This window comes from Vespula pensylvanica, chromosome 3 (genome assembly GCF_014466175.1).
Source record: "Vespula pensylvanica isolate Volc-1 chromosome 3, ASM1446617v1, whole genome shotgun sequence".
Taxonomy (NCBI): domain Eukaryota; kingdom Metazoa; phylum Arthropoda; class Insecta; order Hymenoptera; family Vespidae; genus Vespula; species Vespula pensylvanica.
The window spans coordinates 7,342,210-7,352,872 of NC_057687.1; the positions used below are offsets into that span (position 1 = coordinate 7,342,210).

The following is a 10,663-nucleotide window of genomic DNA, read 5'->3' on the forward strand; positions in this document are numbered from 1 at the left end:
GAAAGAAATAGAAAGATAGAAAGACAGATAGATAGATAGATAGATAGATAGATAGATAGATAGATAGACAGTCAGAAAGAAAGAAAGAGAAAGAAAGAGAGAGAGAGAGAGAGAGATTTCAGAGAACAATGGCTTCTAGATGAAAGAGTTTGATGGCTCCAGGCCACGCTCTCTTTTTCACAAGCCTTTCGTCTTCTTCTCTCTTCTACGTTTCTCTGATAGAAACGTATTCGCAATTAGCCGCACGAATTGAAACAAAACAATGACCAGCATTTTCTTTCAAAATGGCGGAACCTTCTACTAAATACTGTCTGGTCGAACGAAAGGATAAAGACGGATAAATAGATAGAAAGAGAAAGAGAATGAAAGAGAGAAAGATCGAAACGTGTAACATTGAAAATATAAGCAATACTGCGAAAAGAAACTTCTTTCTTATCTCTCCGAATATACCGACGATTTGAAATTTTCACGAAGCACGAGAGAAACTCGTCCGAGAGAAGAAGAAAATGGAAAAAAAAAAGAGAAGAAAAGAAATTCGAGACGTTCATTTTTTTTTGTTTTTATCTCTACGATATCGTTCCGTATCGGATCGTTCAATTTTTTTTTTTTTTTTTTTTTTTTTTTCAATTCCTTTCGATCCGTCGAAGTCTTCGGATACGCGGGAATATACGTTTTATAAATATAAAGCTTTTTGAAATATTTATTGTAACCTTCCTTCTTTGGACGTATATCGTTGGATTTCTTTTTCTTTTCTTTTCTTTTTTTCTTTTCTTCTTTTTTTTTTTTTTGCTCTTTCCTTTTTTTTCTATTTCTCTTTCAATTTTCTTCAGAACGAAATACGATAAATGAAAAGAGATATTACCGTGTCTGTGTTTTTACTGATGATATTACGTATTTCTTTTTTTTTTTTTTTTGTTTTTATTTCCCGTATCACTTTAATCGAAAGTTTTTTTCGTTACTCGTCAATATAATCGTAATATTTCATAACGAAATTATCGAACGCGTGTGTACGTAACGATAGACGATTGCATAAAGAGTCCTTTAATGTCGGTTAATAATTTTCATAAGGTTCTTTTCTCTCCCCGCCCCCCCCCCGGCAAAAAAAAAGAAAGAAGAAATTATTCTCTCGATAAAATTTTTCTCTCGACATTTTTTTCTTCTTCTCTTTCTTCTTTCCTCTCTTTTTGTTCTTTTTTCTTTTTTATCAGATATAAATGGGCAAGAATTTTTCCCGATAGAAATTTTCAGGTTAAAAGAAGAAAAAAAAAAAAGAAAGAAAAAAAAAAGAAAAAGGAGAGAAGGAAAAAACGGAAAGAAAAACGAAAGAAAATAGAAAAAAAGGACATTCTTTAACGAATTGTTTCGTTATATCAATTTTTATGTCGAAAAATTCGTTAAATTCCAAGTAGAAAATTGAAGCTGGCGTTATCGCCGAGCCTTCATTTTTCTCTCCCTAGCTTTTCTCGAAGGCTCCCTTAACTTCTCGTCCGAGAACGGAACTACTACGAAGGAAGTCGGGAAGGTTCCAATAACTGCACGAGCCGAGTTCAATAACTGTACGGCTTATCCCGACATCGTTTCTTTTTTTTTCTTTTCTTTTCTTTTTCTTTTTTTTTTTTCTTTCTTTCTTTCCTTCTTATCCTCCACTACACCCCGCTTACCAATAGAAAATCCTTACTCCGATATATAATGTATATGTATTTTTTTGTAATATACGTACAAACAATAATTGATAATTTTTAATTAAATTAATGTTCAAATTTCATTTGTTCGTTCAATTGGCCGAAGGAGTAATGGGACAAGAGAAAATTCTATAATTATTAATCGATTATTATTTACGTATTTGTTATATTTGTTAGAGAATTCTTGCGCTTGTGTGTGTTTGTGTGTGTGTGTGTGCGCGCGCGCGGAAAACAATTTTTTCTATTTTTCTCATTCGTCATGAATCGTCGACAAGTAATTTAACATCGACGATATAAAATTGACTCGAGAATATATTGCTCGAAAATATAGACTTAAAATATCAATTTTTTTATCTTCAAAAGAAAATAAATAAATAAATATTATGACTGTCGGATCGTAATAACAGGAGATTTTTTTTTTTTTAAATAGCAGCAAATAAATATTATATTTTTTTCTTCGAAATCTATTTTTAATTTGAAATATCTGTTTAGAAAACTAATGGAATTAGAAATATTTCGATATATTGTTTAAAATCATATATTCGGTATATATCATTTCAATCGCGTTTGATAAAAATTTATCAAAAAGAAATATATATGTATTATTATATTACTTAGCTTAAAAATTTAGAAAATAAATTTCTCTCTCTCTCTCTCTCTCTCTCTCTCTCTCTCTCTCTCTCTCTCTCTCTCTCTCTCTCTCTCTCTCTCTCTGCTAACCTTATGTCGTGCTTGAATAAAAATTTAAAAAAAAATTATAAATTATTGCATAAACTTCTTTTTGGAATTTAGTAAGTAAATTTAACTTCCTCTCTATTTCTCTGTCACTCTTATATCACGCCTGATAAAAATTCAGAAAAAAATTATAATATATTATATAAACTTCTTTTCAGAATTTAGAATATAAATTTAACTCCCTCTCTCTTTCTCTCTCTCACTCTCCCTCTCTCTCTCTCTCTCTCTCTCTCTCTCTATTCCTTTCACCCACACATTTTCTCCGTCACTATTATACCGTATTCGATTAAAATTTAAACAAAATTATAAACTGTTATTCTACTTTGTTTGAAAATTTAGAAATTAAATTTAACTCCCTTCTTCTCTCTCTCTCTCTCTCTCTCTCTCTCTCTCTCTCTCTCTCTCTCTCTCTCTCTCTCTTTCTGCTAGTTTTATGTCACATTCGATAAAAATTTAAACAAAATTATAAATTCGTTCTGACGTTTAGAAAATAAATGTAACTCTACCTCCCTCTCTCTCTCTCTCTCTCTCTCTCTCTCTTTCTGTTTCTTTCTGTACATTAACCATCTAAATACGTATGTAGTTACTTTGGAAAATCTCGTCGCGTTCGAAAAGCAAAGCCGTCATCTCATTTCCGACAGTCGGACTCCTAACGTTTCGCCGGATTTTTCAACTGAGAGTTTTCTCGCTGGAAAAAGTAGAGTCGACTTTTTCCTTCGTACGAGCACGATTCACGCAAGAAAAAAGGAAAAAAAAAAAAGAAAAAGAAGAGGAAGAAGATGACGATGAAAAAAAAGAAGATGAAGAAGAAGAACACTATGATACCGAAGAGAAAACTCGTTTGATTCCTTCGGCGAAAGCTTCGATGTCTAGCTTTGCTATTCGTACGTGTAAAAGATAAAAAGAAAAAAAAAAGAAGAGCAATAGAGATGGAGTATAGAGAACAGAAATAGAAAAGAGAAAGAAATATAGAAAAAGATTGGAACGATGAATTTCTGTTCTTTTTTTATTTTTAAATGAAACAGCATCGATTTACGAGTAAAACCATTTCGAATCGGTCTAAATTGCATTACAATTTAAACGACCAAGAATTTTCGTTATACTCTTTGATTTTGTTAAATAATAATTATCCGTAATCGTCATTTAATAATCGTACAATTGATAAAGAAACGATTTCAAAAAAAAAAAAAAAAAAAAAAAAAGAAAAAAGAGATAGAAAACTTTGTTACAACGATGAGTAACAAATTATATTATTTAATCGGATATGTATATTCGAGCGAGTTTGATCAATCGAGTTTCGAACAAAATGATATTTAACCTATGTACATCGAATTTCCATTTGTAGGTATGTAATACGAAACAACGTTGATTTTTGTTACAACGAAACGTACCAGCGAACGATTTTTAAACGATTACAAGCTATCTCTAGATTAGATTTCTTATTTATTTATTTATTCATTCATTCATTCGGAAATCGATATTTCTATATAATAATAAACATCAAGCATTGGAAACGAAAAGATACTCGAACGTGATCGTACAAAGCTACAAACGATACAGAGCTATCATCATCGATAATAATTATATTATAACTAAAAGTCTTTTAAACGTTAACATAATAATAATAATAATAATAATAATAATAATAATAATAATAATAATAATAATGATAATAATAATGATAACGATGATGATAATAATAATATAATATATATAATTTAACAATCTATATGCACACGCTCATACACACACACACATATATATATATATAAATGCATAGTATCAAACTAACAAAATTAATATTTATTATACAATAATACATACAAAATGAATAAAAAATTATCTTCTTGAAGAACTTCATATTGCTTCGATGAAAAGAATAATATGAAAACAAAATATGACAAAGAAATTAAAATTTACTTCACGTTGACTTCGTTTTTTTTTTTTTTTTTTTTTTTTTTTTTAGAAATATAAAAAGAAAAAAGGAAATAAGAAAATAAAAATTCTAATAGATACTTTGAAACAAAAAGAAAAAAGAAGATAATGAAAAACAAAAAAAAAACAATATAATATACATTAATATTAAAATTTCGTAAAAGATAAGTCTCATAAACAATCATGTATATAGATACACCTAGGACATACACACACACACAAGACAATAATTTAACCATTTCTCCTGTTCATCGTCGTTGGGATATTAACGTGAAACTTGGAGCGAGCTTAAACCGTAGGATTAGCGTTCTTTTAAGCGCGCACGGGGTGCGGTACCAAGGGCGGATTTAAAGTTAGTTTACATTTTAAGTGGAATCAGTGAGGACTAGGCATTAAGGTGGGACGCTTTAAACGCCACGCGAGCGAATCTCGCGTTACTTTCTCTCTCTCTCTCTCTCTCTCTCTCTCTCTCTCTCTCTCTGTGTGTGCGTGTGTGTGTGTGCGTGTGTGTGTGTGTGTGTGTGTGTGTCTCTCTATCTCTCTTTATTTCTCTCTTTCCAAGTAAAGCGATAACGAACCGCCACGTTTCTCTAACCCTGCGAAGTCTTCTGCGAGGTGTAACTCGACTCTACGGATTATCCACTTTTTTCTTTTTTCTCTCTTTTTTTCTCTCTCTCTCTCTTTTCTAGTCTCTCTTTCTCTCTCTATTTTAACACGGGAAACATTACTTCTCTTTTAAAGCGTACGGTAATCATGAGAATCCACTTGTCCAATCGAATTTTCTAACGAAACCGATATTTACAGAACTTTGACTGTTTTTTCTGTTCACTCTTTTTCTTTTCTTCTTCTTTTGTCGCCTTTTTCTTTCATTCCTTCTTTCTTTCTTCAATTCTTTCGCTCTTTTTTCCCCATCTTCTCTCTCTCTCTCATTTTCTCTTTGCGTCTCCCTTGATTTTTTCGTATATTTTATTTCCTCTGTTTCCCCTTTTTTTTTTTCCTCTTTTTTCATTCATAAAATCACGTAGTTCGGTCATTCACTTCGTGCAACATTTTTTTTCGGTTTTCCTTCTTCTTTTTTTTTTTTATTTTTTTATTTTTATGGTTTCCGATAGAACAACGTAATACTACAAGTTGAGAATCGATTCGATGAAAAGGGAGAATGAGAGAGCGAGAGAGCGACAAAGAGAGAAAGAGAGATAGAGACAGAGAGAGAGAGAGAGAGAAAGAGATAGATAAAAAGAATACAGTCTACTTCGTTCTCTCGCCTTACCACGAATATTTTCTCAATCGGTTTTTCACATACATGTCTACTTGTACATAGTACCTACTATATATACATACATACATACATACATACATACATACATACATATATATATATATACGCCCACGTACGTATTAGAAAACTCGAAGAAGGAGTATCTTACTAGAAGGGGTTGCACCGTTATATTCTCCTAGGCTTTGGGACACGAACGATTTTCTTTTTCCACGTAAAAGTGAGCCGGAAACTTCAGGAACCGATATATGGTCTTCTACGTTTGTACATATATATATATATATATACTTACACACGTACATACTCATATACTCATATACTCATATATGTATCTATATGATTCATATATACGCACACGCTCATATAAGCGCACACACTTTATATATGTATATGTAACAATTGAAACCACTCGGAAAAATACATTTTCTTCCATCTTCCATATTGCCACCGTCCTACCCCCCTAAACTCACCCTCCGACACACTCTCAACCTCCAACCCCCCCCCTACTACTACCCCTTCATCGACCTACCCTCTCCCACTTCCCTCCCTCCGCACCAACCCTCACGATACTTTTGTACCGATAGAGGAAATGTATCATTGGAAATGGAATATCGACTAACTCTCGAAACACGTTGCCGAGTTCCGAGAGCATAGGATAACAGCATCCTTTTCTGAGTTATCTATCCCGATCTCTCGACATCTTTGGATCGGTGTTACGATTAATTCCCTTTCAATCGGATCGAGCCAATTTTTTTAACTTATTTTTTGTCGTAATGAAAAATGAAGAACAAAAAAATGTTTATATTACGGATCGGAATAACTCTCTTTTTTTCATTATCTGCGTGAGTAAATTGTTGTTGGACAAAAGAAAATAAGTGAAAAGGTAATGCGGCACGATTTTTCATCTAGAATTTGTCGTATTTAACTTCCTTTTTTTTCTCCTCTTTTATTTATTTATTTTTTTTTTTAATTATTATTATTGTTCTTCTCAACTCGTTCTATCGGCACGATTTATTTATTTTTTTTTTCTTTTTTTTTCTTTTTTCTTTTTCGTTCACTATTTTTACACACTTTTCGTGTGTAACTTGTTGAACGAAAAAGAGAAAGATAATACGACTGATCTAGAACTTTTCGTATTTAATTCTTTTTTTTTTTATTGTTTCTGTTTATTTATTTGTTTCAAGTGATTTTATCGATACGGTTTATTTATTTATTTATTTATTTATCTTCACATTATTTTATTTTAATTTTTTTCTTCGATTGTTTCAATCGATTAGATTTATATTCATATATGTATATATATTTTTTCGACCTTTAATTCGTGATATTCAATTCTTTTAATTCTCTTTCAAACTATCGATGGGATTAATGTCCATATCTTTTCATTATATTCTTGAATAACTTGTTGAATCAAAAAAAAAAAAAAAAAAAAAAAGAAAAGAAAAGAAAGAAATAGTATGAACGATCTAGAATTTGTCGTATAAATTTATTTATTTATTCATTTATTAATTTATTTACTTATCGAAAGATTCTCGATAAAGACAAATCACTGGGACGATCAGAGATAGAAAAGATAAAAGGAAATAGTGATAAAGTGTAGAAGAGGATCGAAAGTCTCTTTTGCTACCAACGTAAACAACGTTATCTCTTTTCGTTAACAATGATCAACGATCAGGAAAGAAAGTTCGTAACGAGCTTGCTTCTCTCGCAATAAAGTAGAAATAACGACGTTAGTTTCTCGAATAGGCCTGGCCGGCTCGACGTTTGCCGACCGATCGCCGACGAACTGAATTTCCAATAATTGCTTTCTCCGCCCGTCTAAAATGATAATTAAATTCCTTGCTTGCTGCTATTACCCGCTTGCAAACCATCGTCCTTTCGTAATGGCTCTTTCGCGAGTACGACATATTATAAGGGATGGAAGAATCTCTTGTGGGGTTGACTAGTCGTTTAAGAACCTGTTTGTCCGGAAGCTAAAAGAACGAGAGACGTAGAAACACCAAAAAAAAAAAAAAAAAGAAATAGATCGAATTCGAGAGATAAGGATTAATGGAATAGATAGGGATTTAATGGAACGTAAATAGAAATATTTTTACTTGCGGCATTTTGATAGAAAAGTGATACAGCGTAAGTAACTACAAATATACGATACATAAATAGAATTTGTTCTTGTTTCAAAATATTACTCTAGAGAAAGCGAAGTATCTAAAAATGATATCGCGCGTAAAAGTCACGGTCGTATTTATTTGATAGTTAAGAGAAAGAGAAACGGAGACAGAGAAAGAGATAAATAGACGTATATAGGGATATTTATTCGCGTCATACTGATACACGTACGAAAAACAAACAAAAAAAATAACTCAAACTTACTTTTGTTCAAAAATTTCACATGAGAAAGCGAAATATCTAGAAATGGCATCGCTTAGAAGTAGACCCTCGTATTTGTTTGAAAGTTAAGAGAAAGAGAGATAGATTAATGGACGTATATAAGGATATTTATTCGCGTCATGGTTAATAAACGATAAAACGTAATAAACGTACGAAAAATAAATAGGACTTTCTTTCTCTGTTTAAAAAATATTCTACGGAAAAACGAGTCGACATGGCGGAAGTCGCTGTGCAATAAAAGAGAGAGAGAGAGAGAGAGAAAAGCTCTTGAGAAATCAAAATAAACAAATAAAAAAATAAACAAATAAAAGCAAACAAGAAAGAAACTAAGAAAAACGTTCGCGATCGTACGAAAAAAAAAGAAGAGAGAGAAAGAGAGAGAGAGAAGAAAAAGAAAAACAATTAAAACGTAGTTACCTACTTACATTCATATCTTTTCAATCAATGATAAATATTAACGATTCATCCTCGTCTGTTTACAAAATTAATGAAGGAAGTGCGCGATTAATTACTGTTATCAGAAGCAAAAAAAGAAACAAAAAAGAAGAACAAAAGAAAAAGAAACAAGATATACGTGCGCACGCGTAAAACGTGCGCGTAACTCGATGTGTTGATAACTGTAACTATGTAAAAAAAAAAAAAAAAAGAAAAAAAGAAAAGGAAAAAAAAGGAAAAAAAAAAAGAAAACAAACGACAAAAAAAGAAAAGAAACTGAAGAAAGCGAAACTGTACGACGCGTAGCTTCTAAAATGGCACGCAAAGTCGAAGCAAGTTTAACGAGCCTAATGCCTCGTACTTTTATGTAGTTACATATAGATACGTATTACTTCCATGGTCGTTACTCTATTACGGATGGATTGTTCTTAGGCGAGGGACGTTGTTGGATTTCGTAGGCGAGTAACTTCGGGACAGAAAGAAAGAAAGAAAGAAAGAGAGAGAGAGAGAGAGAGAGAGAGAGAGAGAGAGAGAATGAGGCTGTGATATAGGGACACACAGCAGGTGGACGAGGAAAATTTTTCATACGAATGACCGCGTCTTCTTGAACGAGAGAGAAAGAGAGAGAGAGAGAGAGAGAGAGAGAGAGAGAGAGCCTGTTACGACACTACTATCGGTTATCGACTATCGGCCATCGGTTTATCGATCTCTTTCAACGCTCGTTTTACGTACACGCTCACTTACGTTCTCTTTTTCTTTGAGAAAAAGAGAGAGAGAGAGAGAGAGAAGAGAGAGAGGAGAGAGGAAAAAGAGGGGGAGGGAAAGGGTGTTAGGCACGCACAGTTTTCACTCGGTTGAAAAATGCGAAACGACAGGAAGATGAAGAAAAAAAAAATGAAAGGAAAAAATGGGAGAAGAACGTATAAAAAAAGAAACAATTTGCAAATCTCTCTCTCTCTCTCTCTTTCTCTCTTTGACATTCATTCAACTAATACTATTCATTAGAACAATCCACGATAGTCCGATCAATGCCAGCTCGTAATAAGAGTAACTAAGTAAGTACATACATGAATACATGTAAGTACTTATACACGTAAAGTAACCTTACGATTAGTAGACATACTTAGGTATGTGAGTACGTAAATATGTCTAGGCAGATATTATCCAATGATATAATTATCGTTTCTTTCTTTCTTTCTTTTTTTTTTTTCTCTTTAAAGTTCCTCAAGCGCACGTTAACATTTTTTATTTCCTTTTTCTCTTTTTTTTTTTTCTTCCCTTTCCTCATTTAAGTAAGACAAAGAATTTTTACGTAAGCACTTACTCACTCACTCACTCACTCGCTCGCTCACTTACTTACTTACTTACTTACTTACTTACTTACTTACTTAAGAAACGGGGAAAAGTTATGTGTTTAACCTTCCACACCGTGACGGGAACCGATCGCGTCCTTCGGAAGGCGCGGCCGCGGCCTCTTGTACCAAGAAAGTTGAATCGCCGCTGAGAGAACAAGTTTGGAAACGCGCTAATCGAGTTTCCGATGAACGTCAGTTGCTACCGACGTTCTGTTCTATTAGAAGGAGGGAGAGGGTGGAAGGGAGAGAGAGAGAGAGAGAGAGAGAGGGTGGCCAAGAAGGGGTGCGGAGGGTGGGAGAGAGGCCTGTCTGCCTGTTTGCCCTGTTCTACTCTGTCCTGTCTATCCTGTTGTTTAACGAAATCGTCGAAACAATTAATCGATTGTTTCTCGAGTCATCCAATCGTCAAGGCCTTCCGCGTCTTTCGTTTGCTTTCGTGTATTAATCAATCGATCGATTGATCAATTCAATCATTTATATATTTATTTGTATTTTCCTGGTTACTGTGTTTTCTCTGATTTTCTCAATTTCTGAAATTGAGTTGCGTCCGAGGGAAATAAGAAGATTAAATTAAAAGGATGGAGAAAAAGTAGAAAAAAAAAGAAAGAAAGAATAGAAAGAAAGAATAGAAAGAAAGATAGAAAGAATATTTATCTAATTCCCAACAGGGTGAAATGTCAATGTACTTGTATTTTTATTGGAGAAATCTTTTTCTTTTTTCTTTTTTTTCTTTTTTTTTTTTTTTCTTTTTTTTTTGTAACTTTCTTATATCGTCGTATAACTTTGTCGAGTCACGCACTCGATATACCGTTCATATATTTGTGTGTTCTGGTATAACTATATATGGATGTTATTAT

At 32.8% G+C, this 10,663-nt stretch overlaps 1 protein-coding gene across 1 annotated transcript in view; it reads left to right on the plus strand.

The window, feature by feature from the left end:
- Positions 1 to 10,663, plus strand: part of LOC122627978 (poly(rC)-binding protein 3) — a 185,241-nt gene that overhangs the window by 113,068 nt on the left and 61,510 nt on the right. The gene's annotated exons all lie outside the window — the stretch shown is intronic.